The following is an 18,043-nucleotide window of genomic DNA, read 5'->3' as shown; positions in this document are numbered from 1 at the left end:
TTAATCGAAACAATAGCTTGTTCCATAAACAGGCACTGTATCCTCTGGCAAATGTATATATTTTAGCAATGCATTATCACATATCCATATAATTATTCATACTCTGCTGCATACTCAGCAATATTATGTTGCAATATATCCAGATTATGTTTTAGCAATACAGTATCACACATCCATATTATCTGAGCCATACTCTGCAAAATATCCATATTCATTTAGAAACAGTAATATTTCGAAATATTATACCCCTGTTAATATCCATATCCATTCTAAACAATAGCTTGTTCCATAAGCAGGCACTGTAGCCTCTGGCAAATGTATATAATATTGTAGCAATGCATTATCACATATCCATATAATTATTCCTACTCTGTTGCACACTCAGCAATATTATGTTGCAACATATCCAGATTATGTTTTGGCAATACATTATCTCATATCCATATTATCTGAGCAATACTCTGTAAGACATCCATATTAATATAGAAACAGTAATATTTTGAAATACTATATCCCTGTTAATATCCATATCCATTCCAAACAATAGCTTGTTCCATAAACAGGCACTGTACTCTCTGGCAAATGTATATAATATTTTAGCAATGCATTATCACATATCCATATTGTTTTTCGTACTCTGCTGCATACCCAACAATATTATGTTGCAACATATCCAGATTATGTTTTGGCAATACATTATCACATATCCATATTATCTGAGCAATAATCTGCAAAATATCTCTATTATTCTAGAAACACTAAAATTTTGAAACACTATATCCCTATTAATATCCATATTTAATCGAAACAATAGCTTGTTCCATAAACAGGCACTGTATCCTCCGGCAAATGTATATAATATTTTAGCAATGCATTATCACATATCCATATAATTATTCATACTCTGCTGCATACCCAACAATATTATGTTGCAGCATATCCAGATTATGTTTTGGCAATACATTATCACATATCCATAATATCTGAGCAATACTCTGCAAAATATCTATATTATTCTAGAAACACTAATATTTTGAAATACTATATCCCTATTGATATCCATATTTAATCGAAACAATAGCATGCCCCATAAGCAGGCACTGTGACCTCTGACAAATGTATATATTTTAGCAATGCATTATCACATATCCATATAATTACTCATACTCTGCTGCATACTCAGCAATATTATGTTGCAACATATCCAGATTATGTTTTGGCAATACATTATCACATATCCATAATATCTGAGCAATACTCTGTAAAATATCTCTATTATTCTAGAAACACTAATATTTTGAAATACTATATCCCTATTAATATCCATATTTAATCCAAACAATAGCTTGTTCCATAAACAGGCACTGTATCCTCTGGCAAATGTATATAATATTTTAGCACTGCATTATCACATATCCATATAATTATTTATACTCTGCTGCATACCCAACAATATTATGTTGCAACATATCCAGATTATGTTTTGGCAATACATTATCTCATATCCACATTATCTGAGCAATACTCTGTAAGACATCCATATTAATATAGAAACAGTAATATTTCGAAATACTATATCCCTGTTAATATCCATATCCATTCTAAACAATAGCTTGTTCCATAAACAGGCATTGTATCCTCTGGCAAATGTATATAATATTTTAGCAATGCATTATCACATATCCATATAATTATTCATACTCTGCTGCATACTCAGCAATATTATGTTGCAACATATCCAGATTATGTTTTGGCAATACATTATCACATATCCATAACATCTGAGCAATACTCTGTAAAATATCTCTATTATTCTAGAAACAATAATATTTTGAAATACTATATCCCTATTAATATCCATATTTAATCGAAACAATAGTTTGTTCCATAAACAGGCACTGTGACCTCTGACAAATGTATATATTTTAGCAATGCATTATCACATATCCATATAATTACTCATACTCTGCTGCATACTCAGCAATATTATGTTGCAACATATCCAGATTATGTTTTGGCAATACATTATCACATATCCATAATATCTGAGCAATACTCTGTAAAATATCTCTATTATTCTAGAAACACTAATATTTTGAAATACTATATCCCTATTAATATCCATATTTAATCCAAACAATAGCTTGTTCCATAAACAGGCACTGTATCCTCTGGCAAATGTATATAATATTTTAGCAATGCATTATCACATATCCATATAATTATTTATACTCTGCTGCATACCCAACAATATTATGTTGCAACATATCCAGATTATGTTTTGGCAATACATTATCACATATCCATAATATCTGAGCAATACCCTGCAAAATATCTATATTATTCTAGAAACACTTATATTTTGAAATACTATATCCCTATTGATATCCATATTTAATCGAAACAATAGCATGCCCCATAAGCAGGCACTGTATCCTCTGGCAAATGTATATAATATTTTAGCAATGCATTATCACATCTCCATATAATAATTCGTACTCTGCTGCATACTCAACAGTATTATGTTGCAACATATCCAGATTATGTTTTGGCAATACACTATCACATATCCATAATATCTGAGCAATACTCTGTAAAATATCTCTATTATTCTAGAAACACTAATATTTTGAAATACTATATCCCTATTAATATCCATATTTAATCAAAACAATAGCTTGTTCCATAAACAGGCACTGTATCCTCTGGCAAATGTATATAATATTTTAGCAATGCATTATCACATATCCATATAATTATTCATACTCTGCTGCATACCCAACAATATTATGTTGCAACATATCCAGATTATGTTTTGGCAATACATTATCACATATCCATAATATCTGAGCAATACTCTGTAAAATATCTCTATTATTCTAGAAACAATAATATTTTGAAATACTATATCCCTATTAATATCCATATTTAATCGAAACAATAGTTTGTTCCATAAACAGGCACTGTAACCTCTGACAAATGTATATATTTTAGCAATGCATTAACACATATCCATATAATTATTCATACTCTGCTGCATACTCAGCAATATTATGTTGCAATATATCCAGATTATGTTTTAGCAATACAGTATCACATATCCATATTATCCAAGCAATACTCTGCAAAATATCTATATTATTCTAGAAACACTAATATTTTGAAATACAATATCCCTATTAATATCCATATCCATTCTAAACAATAGCTTGTTCCATAAACAGGCATTGTATCCTCTGGCAAATGTATATAATATTTTAGCAATGCATTATCACATATCCATATAATTATTCATACTCTGCTGCACACTCAGCAATATTATGTTGCAACATATCCAGATTATGTTTTGGCAATACATTATCACATATCCATAATATCTGAGCAATACTCTGTAAAATATCTCTATTATTCTAGAAACAATAATATTTTGAAATACTATATCCCTATTAATATCCATATTTAATCGAAACAATAGTTTGTTCCATAAACAGGCACTGTAACCTCTGACAAATGTATATATTTTAGCAATGCATTATCACATATCCATATAATTATTCATACTCTGCTGCATACTCAGCAATATTATGTTGCAATATATCCAGATTATGTTTTAGCAATACAGTATCACATATCCATATTATCTGAGTCATACTCTGCAAAATATCCATATTCATTTAGAAACAGTAATATTTCGAAATATTATACCCCTGTTAATATCCATATCCATTCTAAACAATAGCTTGTTCCATAAGCAGGCACTGTAGCCTCTGGCAAATGTATATAATATTTTAGCAATGCATTATCACATATCCATATAATTATTCATACTCTGCTGCACACTCAGCAATATTATGTTGCAACATATCCAGATTATGTTTTGGCAATACATTATCACATATCCATATTATCTGAGCAATACCCTGTAATATATCCATATTCATTTAGAAACAGTAATATTTCGAAATACTATATCCCTGTTAATATCCATATCCATTCTAAACAGTAGCTTGTTCCATAAACAGGCACTGTATGCTCTGGCAATTGTATGTATTTTAGCAATGCATTATCACATATCCATATAATCATTCATTCTCTGCTGCACACTCAGCAATATTATGTTGCAACATATCCAGATTATGTTTTGGCAATACATTATCACATATCCATAATATCTGAACAATAATCTGCAAAATATCTCTATTATTCTAGAAACACTAATATTTCGAAATACTATATCCCTATTAATATCCATATTTAATCGAAACAATAGATTGTTCCATAAACAGGCACTGTATCCTCTGGCAAATGTATATAATATTTTAGCAATGCATTATCACATATCCATATAATTATTATTACTCTGCTGCATACCCAACAATATTATGTTGCAACATATCCAGATTATGTTTTGGCAATACATTATCACATATCCATAATATCTGAGCAATACTCTGTAAAATATCTCTATTATTCTAGAAACAATAATATTTTGAAATACTATATCCCTATTAATATCCATATTTAATCGAAACAATAGATTGTTCCATAAACAGGCACTGTATCCTCAGGCAAATGAATATATTTTAGCAATGGATTATCACATATCCATATAATCATTCATTCTCTGCTGCACACTCAGCAATATTATGTTGTAACATATCCAGATTATGTTTTGGTAATACATTATCACATATCCATATTATCCGAGCAATACTCTGCAAAATATCCATATTCATTTAGAAACACTAATATTTCGAAATACTATACCCCTCTTAATATCCATATCCATTCTAAACAATAGCTTGTTCCATAAGCAGGCACTGTAGCCTCTGGCAAATGTATATAATATTGTAGCAATGCATTATCACATTTCCATATAATTATTCACACTCTGCTGCATACTCAGCAATATTATGTTGCAACATATCCAGATTATGTTTTGGCAATACATTATCTCATATCCATAATATCTGAGCAATACAATGCAAAATATCTATATCATTCTAGAAACAATCATATTTTGAAATACTATATCCCTATTAATATCCATATTTAATCGAAACAATAGCATGCCCCATAAGCAGGCACTGTATCCTCTGGCAAATGTATATAATATTTTAGCAATGCATTATCACATATCCATATAATTATAGATACTCTGCTGCGAACTCAGCAATACTATGTTGCAACATATCCATATTATGTTTTAGCAATACATTATCACATATCCATATTATCTGAGCAATACTCTGCAAAATATCTATATTATTCTAGAAACACTAATATTTTGAAATACAATATCCCTATTAATATCCATATTTAATCGAAACAATAGCTTGTTCCATAAACAGGCGCTGTATCCTCTGGCAAATGTATATAATATTTTAGCAATGCCTTATCACATATCCATATAATTATTTACACTCTGCTGCACACTCAGCAATATTATGTTGCAACATATCCAGATTATGTTTTGGCAATACATTATCACATATCCATATAATTATTTATACTCTGCTGCACACTCAGCAATATTATGTTGCAACATATCCAGATTATGTTTTGGCAATACATTATCACATATCCATATTATCTGAGCAATAATCTGCAAAATATCTCTATTATTCTAGAAACACTAATATTTTGAAATACTATATCCCTATTAATATCCATATTTAATCGAAACAATAGTTTGTTCCATAAACAGGCACTGTATCCTCTGGCAAATGTATATAATATTTTAGCAATGCATTCTCACATATCCATATAAGAATTCATACTCTGCTGCATACTCAGCAATATTATGTTGCAACATATCCAGATTATGTTTTGGCAATACATTATCACATATCCATATTATCTGAGCAATAATCTGCAAAATATCTCTATTATTCTAGAAACACTAATATTTTGAAATACTATATCCCTATTAATATCCATATTTAATCGAAACAATAGTTTGTTCCATAAACAGGCACTGTATCCCCTGGCGAATGTATATATTTTAGCAATGCATTATCACATATCCATATAATCATTCATTCTCTGCTGCACACTCAGCAATATTATGTTGTAACATATCCAGATTATGTTTTGGTAATACATTATCACATATCCATATTATCCGAGCAATACTCTGCAAAATATCCATATTCATTTAGAAACACTAATATTTCGAAATACTATACCCCTGTTAATATCCATATCCATTCTAAACAATAGCTTGTTCCATAAGCAGGCACTGTAGCCTCTGGCAAATGTATATAATATTTTAGCAATGCATTATCACATATCCATATAATTATTCATACTCTGCTGCATACTCAGCAATATTATGTTGCAACATATCCAGATTATGTTTTGGCAATACATTATCTCATATCCATAATATCTGAGCAATACTCTGCAAAATATCTATACCATTCTAGAAACAATCATATTTTGAAATACTATATCCCTATTAATATCCATATTTAATCGAAACAATAGCATGCCCCATAAGCAGGCACTGTATCCTCTGGCAAATGTATATAATATTTTAGCAATGCATTATCACATATCCATATAATTATTCATACTCTGCTGCATACTCAGCAATATTATGTTGCAATATATCCAGATTATGTTTTAGCAATACAGTATCACATATCCATAATATCTGAGCAATACTCTGCAAAATATCTATACCATTCTAGAAACAATCATATTTTGAAATACTATACCCCTGTTAATATCCATATCCATTCTAAACAATAGCTTGTTCCATAAGCAGGCACTGTAGCCTCTGGCAAATGTATATAATATTTTAGCAATGCATTATCACATATCCATATAATTATTCATACTCTGCAGCATACTCAGCAATATTATGTTGCAATATATCCAGATTATGTTTTAGCAATACAGTATCACATATCCATATTATCCGAGCAATACTCTGCAAAATATCCATATTCATTTAGAAACACTAACATTTCGAAATACTATACCCCTGTTAATATCCATATCCATTCTAAACAATAGCTTGTTCCATAAGCAGGCACTGTAGCCTCTGGCAAATGTATATAATATTTTAGCAATGCATTATCACATATTCATATAATCATTCGTACTCTGCTGCATACTCAGCGATATTATGTTGCAATATATCCAGATTATGTTTTAGCAATACATTATCACATATCCATATAAACTGAGCAATATTCTGCAAGATATCCATATTATTCTGGAAACACTAATATTTTTAATCACTATATCCCTATTAATATCCATATTTAATCGAAACAATAGCATGCCCCATAAGCAGGCACTGTATCCTCTGGCAAATGTATATAATATTTTAGCAATGCATTATCACATATCCATATAATTATTCATACTCTGCTGCACACTCAGCAATATTATGTTGCAACATATCCAGATTATGTTTTGGCAATACATTATCACATATCCATAATATCTGAACAATAATTTGCAAAATATCTCTATTATTCTAGAAACACTAATATTTTGAAATACAATATCCCTATTAATATCCATATCCATTCTAAACAATAGCTTGTTCCATAAACAGGCATTGTATCCTCTGGCAAATGTATATAATATTTTAGCAATGCATTATCACACATCCATATAATTATTCATACTCTGCTGCATACTCAGCAATATTATGTTGCAACATATCCAGATTATGTTTTGGCAATACATTATCACATATCCATAATATCTGAGCAATACTCTGCAAAATATCTATATTATTCTAGAAACACTAATATTTTGAAATACTATATCCCTATTGATATCCATATTTAATCGAAACAATAGCATGACCCATAAGCAGGCACTGTATCCTCTGGCAAATGTATATAATATTTTAGCAATGCATTATCACATCTCCATATAATTATTCGTACTCTGCTGCATACTCAACAGTATTATGTTGCAACATATCCAGATTATGTTTTGGCAATACATTATCACATATCCATAATATCTGAACAATAATTTGCAAAATATCTCTATTATTCTAGAAACACTAATATTTCGAAATACTATATCCCTGTTAATATCCATATCCATTCTAAACAATAGCTTGTTCCATAAACAGGCATTGTATCCTCTGGCAAATGTATATAATATTTTAGCAATGCATTATCACATATCCATATAATTATTCATACTCTGCTGCATACTCAGCAATATTATGTTGCAACATATCCAGATTATGTTTTGGCAATACATTATCACATATCCATAATATCTGAGCAATACTCTGTAAAATATCTCTATTATTCTAGAAACAATAGTATTTTGAAATACTATATCCCTATTAATATCCATATTTAATCGAAACAATAGTTTGTTCCATAAACAGGCACTGTAACCTCTGACAAATGTATATATTTTAGCAATGCATTATCACATATCCATATAATTATTCATACTCTGCTGCATACTCAGCAATATTATGTTGCAATATATCCAGATTATGTTTTAGCAATACAGTATCACATATCCATATTATCCGAGCAATACTCTGCAAAATATCTATATTATTCTAGAAACACTAATATTTTGAAATACAATATCCCTATTAATATCCATATTTAATCGAAACAATAGCTTGTTCCATAAGCATGCACTGTAGCCTCTGGCAAATGTATATAATATTTTAGCAATGCATTATCACATATCCATATAATTATTCATACTCTGCTGCACACTCAGCAATATTATGTTGCAACATATCCAGATTATGTTTTGGCAATACATTATCACATATCCATATTATCTGAGCAATACCCTGTAATATATCCATATTCATTTAGAAACAGTAATATTTCGAAATACTATATCCCTGTTAATATCCATATCCATTCTAAACAGTAGCTTGTTCCATAAACAGGCACTGTATGCTCTGGCAATTGTATGTATTTTAGCAATGCATTATCACATATCCATATAATCATTCATTCTCTGCTGCACACTCAGCAATATTATGTTGCAACATATCCAGATTATGTTTTGGCAATACATTATCACATATCCATAATATCTGAACAATAATCTGCAAAATATCTCTATTATTCTAGAAACACTAATATTTCGAAATACTATATCCCTATTAATATCCATATTTAATCGAAACAATAGATTGTTCCATAAACAGGCACTGTATCCTCTGGCAAATGTATATAATATTTTAGCAATGCATTATCACATATCCATATAATTATTATTACTCTGCTGCATACTCAGCAATATTATGTTGCAACATATCCAGATTATGTTTTGGCAATACATTATCACATATCCATAATATCTGAGCAATACTCTGTAAAATATCTCTATTATTCTAGAAACAATAATATTTTGAAATACTATATCCCTATTAATATCCATATTTAATCGAAACAATAGATTGTTCCATAAACAGGCACTGTATCCTCAGGCAAATGAATATATTTTAGCAATGGATTATCACATATCCATATAATCATTCATTCTCTGCTGCACACTCAGCAATATTATGTTGTAACATATCCAGATTATGTTTTGGCAATACATTATCACATATCCATATTATCCGAGCAATACTCTGCAAAATATCCATATTCATTTAGAAACACTAATATTTCGAAATACTATACCCCTCTTAATATCCATATCCATTCTAAACAATAGCTTGTTCCATAAGCAGGCACTGTAGCCTCTGGCAAATGTATATAATATTGTAGCAATGCATTATCACATTTCCATATAATTATTCACACTCTGCTGCATACTCAGCAATATTATGTTGCAACATATCCAGATTATGTTTTGGCAATACATTATCTCATATCCATAATATCTGAGCAATACAATGCAAAATATCTATATCATTCTAGAAACAATCATATTTTGAAATACTATATCCCTATTAATATCCATATTTAATCGAAACAATAGCATGCCCCATAAGCAGGCACTGTATCCTCTGGCAAATGTATATAATATTTTAGCAATGCATTATCACATATCCATATAATTATAGATACTCTGCTGCGAACTCAGCAATACTATGTTGCAACATATCCATATTATGTTTTAGCAATACATTATCACATATCCATATTATCTGAGCAATACTCTGCAAAATATCTATATTATTCTAGAAACACTAATATTTTGAAATACAATATCCCTATTAATATCCATATTTAATCGAAACAATAGCTTGTTCCATAAACAGGCGCTGTATCCTCTGGCAAATGTATATAATATTTTAGCAATGCCTTATCACATATCCATATAATTATTTACACTCTGCTGCACACTCAGCAATATTATGTTGCAACATATCCAGATTATGTTTTGGCAATACATGATCACATATCCATATTATCTGAGCAATACTCTGCAAAATATCTATATTATTCCAGAAACACTAATATTTTGAAATACAACATCCCTATTAATATCCATATTTAATCGAAACAATAGCTTGTTCCATAAACAGGCACTGTATCCTCTGGCAAATGTATATAATATTTTAGCAATGCCTTATCACATATCCATATAATTATTCATACTCTGCTGCACACTCAGCAATATTATGTTGCAACATATCCAGATTATGTTTTGGCAATACATTATCACATATCCATATAATTATTTATACTCTGCTGCACACTCAGCAATATTATGTTGCAACATATCCAGATTATGTTTTGGCAATACATTATCACATATCCATATTATCTGAGCAATACTATGCAAAATATCTATATCATTCTAGAAACAATCATATTTTGAAATACTATATCCCTATTAATATCCATATTTAATCGAAACAATAGCATGCCCCATAAGCAGGCACTGTATCCTCTGGCAAATGTATATAATATTTTAGCAATGCATTATCACATATCCATATAATTATTCATACTCTGCTGCACACTCAGCAATATTATGTTGCAACATATCCAGATTATGTTTTGGCAATACATTATCACATATCCATATTATCCGAGCAATACTCTGCAAAATATCCATATTCATTTAGAAACACTAATATTTCGAAATACTATACCCCTGTTAATATCCATATCCATTCTAAACAATAGCTTGTTCCATAAGCAGGCACTGTAGCCTCTGGCAAATGTATATAATATTGTAGCAATGCATTATCACATTTCCATATAATTATTCACACTCTGCTGCATACTCAGCAATATTATGTTGCAACATATCCAGATTATGTTTTGGCAATACATTATCTCATATCCATAATATCTGAGCAATACTATGCAAAATATCTATATCATTCTAGAAACAATCATATTTTGAAATACTATATCCCTATTAATATCCATATTTAATCGAAACAATAGCATGCCCCATAAGCAGGCACTGTATCCTCTGGCAAATGTATATAATATTTTAGCAATGCATTATCACATTTCCATATAATTATTCATACTCTGCTGCATACTCAGCAGTATTATGTTGCAACATATCCAGATTATGTTTTGGCAATACATTATCTCATATCCATAATATCTGAGCAATACTCTGCAAAATATCTATACCATTCTAGAAACAATCATATTTTGAAATACTATATCCCTATTAATATCCATATTTAATCGAAACAATAGCATGCCCCATAAGCAGGCACTGTATCCTCTGGCAAATGTATATAATATTTTAGCAATGCATTATCACATATCCATATAATTATTCATACTCTGCAGCATACTCAGCAATATTATGTTGCAATATATCCAGATTATGTTTTAGCAATACAGTATCACATATCCATATTATCCGAGCAATACTCTGCAAAATATCCATATTCATTTAGAAACACTAACATTTCGAAATACTATACCCCTGTTAATATCCATATCCATTCTAAACAATAGCTTGTTCCATAAGCAGGCACTGTATCCTCTGGCAAATGTATATAATATTTTAGCAATGCATTATCACATATCCATATAATTATTCATACTCTGCTGCACACTCAGCAATATTATGTTGCAACATATCCAGATTATGTTTTGGCAATACATTATCACATATCCATATTATCTGAGCAATACCCTGTAATATATCCATATTCATTTAGAAACACTAATATTTCGAAATACTATATCCCTGTTAATATCCATATCCATTCTAAACAATAGCTTGTTCCATAAACAGGCTCTGTATTCTCTGGCAAATGTATATAATATTTTAGTAATGCATTATCACATATCCATATTATTTTACATATTACGCTCTATAATAAACAATATTATATCGCAACATATCCAGAAGATGTTTTGACAATACATTATCACATATCCATATTATCTGAGCAATACTCTGTAAAATATCTCTATTATTCTAGAAACACTAATATTTTGAAATACTATATCCCTATTAATATCCATATTTAATCGGAACAATAGCTTGTTCCATAAACAGGCACTATATCCTCTGGCAAATGTATATATTTTAGCAATGCATTATCACATATCCATATAATTATTCGTACTCTGCTGCACACTCAGCAATATTATGTTGCAATATATCCAGATTATGTTTTAGCAATACAGTATCACATATCCATATTATCCGAGCAATACTCTGCAAAGTATCTATATTATTCTAGAAACACTAATATTTTGAAATACAATATCCCTATTAATATCCATATTTAATCGAAACAATAGCTTGTTCCATAAGCATGCACTGTAGCCTCTGGCAAATGTATATAATATTTTAGCAATGCATTATCACATATCCATATAATTATTCATACTCTGCTGCATACTCAGCAATATTATGTTGCAACATATCCAGATTATGTTTTGGCAATTCATTATCACATATCCATAATATCTGAGCAATACTCTGTAAAATATCTCTATTATTCTAGAAACACTAATATTTTGAAATACTATATCCCTATTAATATCCATATTTAATCGAAACAATAGCATGCCCCATAAGCAGGCACTGTATCCTCTGGCAAATGTATATAATATTTTAGCAATGCATTATCACATATCCATATAATTATTCATACTCTGCTGCACACTCAGCAATATTATGTTGCAACATATCCAGATTATGTTTTGGCAATACATTATCACATATCCATATTATCCGAGCAATACTCTGCAAAATATCCATATTCATTTAGAAACACTAATATTTCGAAATACTATACCCCTGTTAATATCCATATCCATTCTAAACAATAGCTTGTTCCATAAGCAGGCACTGTAGCCTCTGGCAAATGTATATAATATTGTAGCAATGCATTATCACATTGCCATATAATTATTCACACTCTGCTGCATACTCAGCAATATTATGTTGCAACATATCCAGATTATGTTTTGGCAATACATTATCTCATATCCATAATATCTGAGCAATACTATGCAAAATATCTATATCATTCTAGAAACAATCATATTTTGAAATACTATATCCCTATTAATATCCATATTTAATCGAAACAATAGCATGCCCCATAAGCAGGCACTGTATCCTCTGGCAAATGTATATAATATTTTAGCAATGCATTATCACATATCCATATAATTATTCATACTCTGCAGCATACTCAGCAATATTATGTTGCAATATATCCAGATTATGTTTTAGCAATACAGTATCACATATCCATATTATCCGAGCAATACTCTGCAAAATATCCATATTCATTTAGAAACACTAACATTTCGAAATACTATACCCCTGTTAATATCCATATCCATTCTAAACAATAGCTTGTTCCATAAGCAGGCACTGTATCCTCTGGCAAATGTATATAATATTTTAGCAATGCATTATCACATATCCATATAATTATTCATACTCTGCTGCACACTCAGCAATATTATGTTGCAACATATCCAGATTATGTTTTGGCAATACATTATCACATATCCATATTATCTGAGCAATACCCTGTGATATATCCATATTCATTTAGAAACACTAATATTTCGAAATACTATATCCCTGTTAATATCCATATCCATTCTAAACAATAGCTTGTTCCATAAACAGGCTCTGTATTCTCTGGCAAATGTATATAATATTTTAGTAATGCATTATCACATATCCATATTATTTTACATATTACGCTCTATAATAAACAATATTATATCGCAACATATCCAGAAGATGTTTTGACAATACATTATCACATATCCATATTATCTGAGCAATACTCTGTAAAATATCTCTATTATTCTAGAAACACTAATATTTTGAAATACTATATCCCTATTAATATCCATATTTAATCGGAACAATAGCTTGTTCCATAAACAGGCACTATATCCTCTGGCAAATGTATATATTTTAGCAATGCATTATCACATATCCATATAATTATTCGTACTCTGCTGCACACTCAGCAATATTATGTTGCAATATATCCAGATTATGTTTTAGCAATACAGTATCACATATCCATATTATCCGAGCAATACTCTGCAAAGTATCTATATTATTCTAGAAACACTAATATTTTGAAATACAATATCCCTATTAATATCCATATTTAATCGAAACAATAGCTTGTTCCATAAGCATGCACTGTAGCCTCTGACAAATGTATATCATATTTTAGCAATGCATTATCACATATCCATATAATTATTCATACTCTGCTGCATACTCAGCAATATTATGTTGCAACATATCCAGATTATGTTTTGGCAATACATTATCACATATCCATATTATCTGAGCAATAATCTGCAAAATATCTCTATTATTCTAGAAACACTAATATTTTGAAATACTATATCCCTATTAATATCCATATTTAATCGAAACAATAGTTTGTTCCATAAACAGGCACTGTATCCTCTGGCAAATGTATATATTTTAGCAATGCATTATCACATATCCATATAATCATTCATTCTCTGCTGCACACTCAGCAATATTATGTTGCAACATATCCAGATTATGTTTTGGCAATACATTATCACATATCCATATTATCCGAGCAATACTCTGCAAAATATCCATATTCATTTAGAAACACTAATATTTCGAAATACTATACCCCTGTTAATATCCATATCCATTCTAAACAATAGCTTGTTCCATAAGCAGGCACTGTAGCCTCTGGCAAATGTATATAATATTTTAGCAATGCATTATCACATATCCATATAATTATTCATACTCTGCTGCATACTCAGCAATATTATGTTGCAACATATCCAGATTATGTTTTGGCAATACATTATCTCATATCCATAATATCTGAGCAATACTCTGCAAAATATCTATACCATTCTAGAAACAATCATATTTTGAAATACTATATCCCTATTAATATCCATATTTAATCGAAACAATAGCTTGTTCCATAAACAGGCACTGTATCCTCTGGCAAATGTATATAATATTTTAGCAATGCATTCTCACATATCCATATAAGAATTCATACTCTGCTGCATACTCAGCAATATTATGTTGCAACATATCCAGATTATGTTTTGGCAATACATTATCACATATCCATATTATCTGAGCAATAATCTGCAAAATATCTCTATTATTCTAGAAACACTAATATTTTGAAATACTATATCCCTATTAATATCCATATTTAATCGAAACAATAGTTTGTTCCATAAACAGGCACTGTATCCTCTGGCAAATGTATATATTTTAGCAATGCATTATCACATATCCATATAATCATTCATTCTCTGCTGCACACTCAGCAATATTATGTTGTAACATATCCAGATTATGTTTTGGTAATACATTATCACATATCCATATTATCCGAGCAATACTCTGCAAAATATCCATATTCATTTAGAAACACTAATATTTCGAAATACTATACCCCTGTTAATATCCATATCCATTCTAAACAATAGCTTGTTCCATAAGCAGGCACTGTAGCCTCTGGCAAATGTATATAATATTTTAGCAATGCATTATCACATATCCATATAATTATTCATACTCTGCTGCATACTCAGCAATATTATGTTGCAACATATCCAGATTATGTTTTGGCAATACATTATCTCATATCCATAATATCTGAGCAATACTCTGCAAAATATCTATACCATTCTAGAAACAATCATATTTTGAAATACTATATCCCTATTAATATCCATATTTAATCGAAACAATAGCATGCCCCATAAGCAGGCACTGTATCCTCTGGCAAATGTATATAATATTTTAGCAATGCATTATCACATATCCATATAATTATTCATACTCTGCTGCATACTCAGCAATATTATGTTGCAATATATCCAGATTATGTTTTAGCAATACAGTATCACATATCCATAATATCCGAGCAATACTCTGCAAAATATCCATATTCATTTAGAAACACTAATATTTCGAAATACTATACCCCTGTTAATATCCATATCCATTCTAAACAATAGCTTGTTCCATAAGCAGGCACTGTAGCCTCTGGCAAATGTATATAATATTTTAGCAATGCATTATCACATATCCATATAATTATTCATACTCTGCAGCATACTCAGCAATATTATGTTGCAATATATCCAGATTATGTTTTAGCAATACAGTATCACATATCCATATTATCCGAGCAATACTCTGCAAAATATCCATATTCATTTAGAAACACTAACATTTCGAAATACTATACCCCTGTTAATATCCATATCCATTCTAAACAATAGCTTGTTCCATAAGCAGGCACTGTAGCCTCTGGCAAATGTATATAATATTTTAGCAATGCATTATCACATATCCATATAATTATTCATACTCTGCAGCATACTCAGCAATATTATGTTGCAATATATCCAGATTATGTTTTAGCAATACAGTATCACATATCCATATTATCCGAGCAATACTCTGCAAAATATCCATATTCATTTAGAAACACTAACATTTCGAAATACTATACCCCTGTTAATATCCATATCCATTCTAAACAATAGCTTGTTCCATAAGCAGGCACTGTAGCCTCTGGCAAATGTATATAATATTTTAGCAATGCATTATCACATATTCATATAATCAGTCGTACTCTGCTGCATACTCAGCGATATTATGTTGCAATATATCCAGATTATGTTTAGCAATACATTATCACATATCCATATAAACTGAGCAATATTCTGCAAGATATCCATATTATTCTGGAAACACTAATATTTTTAATCACTATATCCCTATTAATATCCATATTTAATCGAAACAATAGCATGCCCCATAAGCAGGCACTGTATCCTCTGGCAAATGTATATAATATTTTAGCAATGCATTATCACATATCCATATAATTATTCATACTCTGCTGCACACTCAGCAATATTATGTTGCAACATATCCAGATTATGTTTTGGCAATACATTATCACATATCCATATTATCCGAGCAATACTCTGCAAAATATCCATATTCATTTAGAAACACTAATATTTCGAAATACTATACCCCTGTTAATATCCATATCCATTCTAAACAATAGCTTGTTCCATAAGCAGGTACTGTAGCCTCTGGCAAATGTATATAATATTGTAGCAATGCATTATCACATTTCCATATAATTATTCACACTCTGCTGCATACTCAGCAATATTATGTTGCAACATATCCAGATTATGTTTTGGCAATACATTATCTCATATCCATAATATCTGAGCAATACTATGCAAAATATCTATATCATTCTAGAAACAATCATATTTTGAAATACTATATCCCTATTAATATCCATATTTAATCGAAACAATAGCATGCCCCATAAGCAGGCACTGTATCCTCTGGCAAATGTATATAATATTTTAGCAATGCATTATCACATTTCCATATAATTATTCATACTCTGCTGCATACTCAGCAATATTATGTTGCAACATATCCAGATTATGTTTTGGCAATACATTATCTCATATCCATAATATCTGAGCAATACTCTGCAAAATATCTATACCATTCTAGAAACAATCATATTTTGAAATACTATATCCCTATTAATATCCATATTTAATCGAAACAATAGCATGCC

General features: G+C 29.9%; 1 long non-coding RNA gene across 7 annotated transcripts in view; it reads right to left on the bottom strand.

The window, feature by feature from the left end:
* LOC126916171 (uncharacterized) overlaps positions 1-18,043 on the bottom strand; it is a 35,041-nt gene that overhangs the window by 16,240 nt on the left and 758 nt on the right. For 3 of the 7 annotated variants that reach the window (XR_007710450.1, XR_007710454.1, XR_007710453.1), the window contains exon 1: positions 12,269-12,432. The exons of 1 other annotated variant lie outside the window; for it this stretch is intronic. This is a non-coding gene — a long non-coding RNA (uncharacterized LOC126916171). Of the gene's footprint in view, positions 1-11; positions 299-12,268; positions 12,433-14,134; positions 14,299-18,043 lie in introns of those variants that run through there. 3 more of the 7 variants (XR_007710458.1, XR_007710460.1, XR_007710451.1) reach the window with 2 other exon arrangements.

This window comes from Bombus affinis, chromosome 5 (genome assembly GCF_024516045.1).
Source record: "Bombus affinis isolate iyBomAffi1 chromosome 5, iyBomAffi1.2, whole genome shotgun sequence".
Lineage (NCBI taxonomy): Eukaryota > Metazoa > Arthropoda > Insecta > Hymenoptera > Apidae > Bombus > Bombus affinis.
The sequence above is the reverse complement of the archived record's forward strand: the minus strand, read 5'-3'. Positions and strand labels throughout refer to the sequence as shown.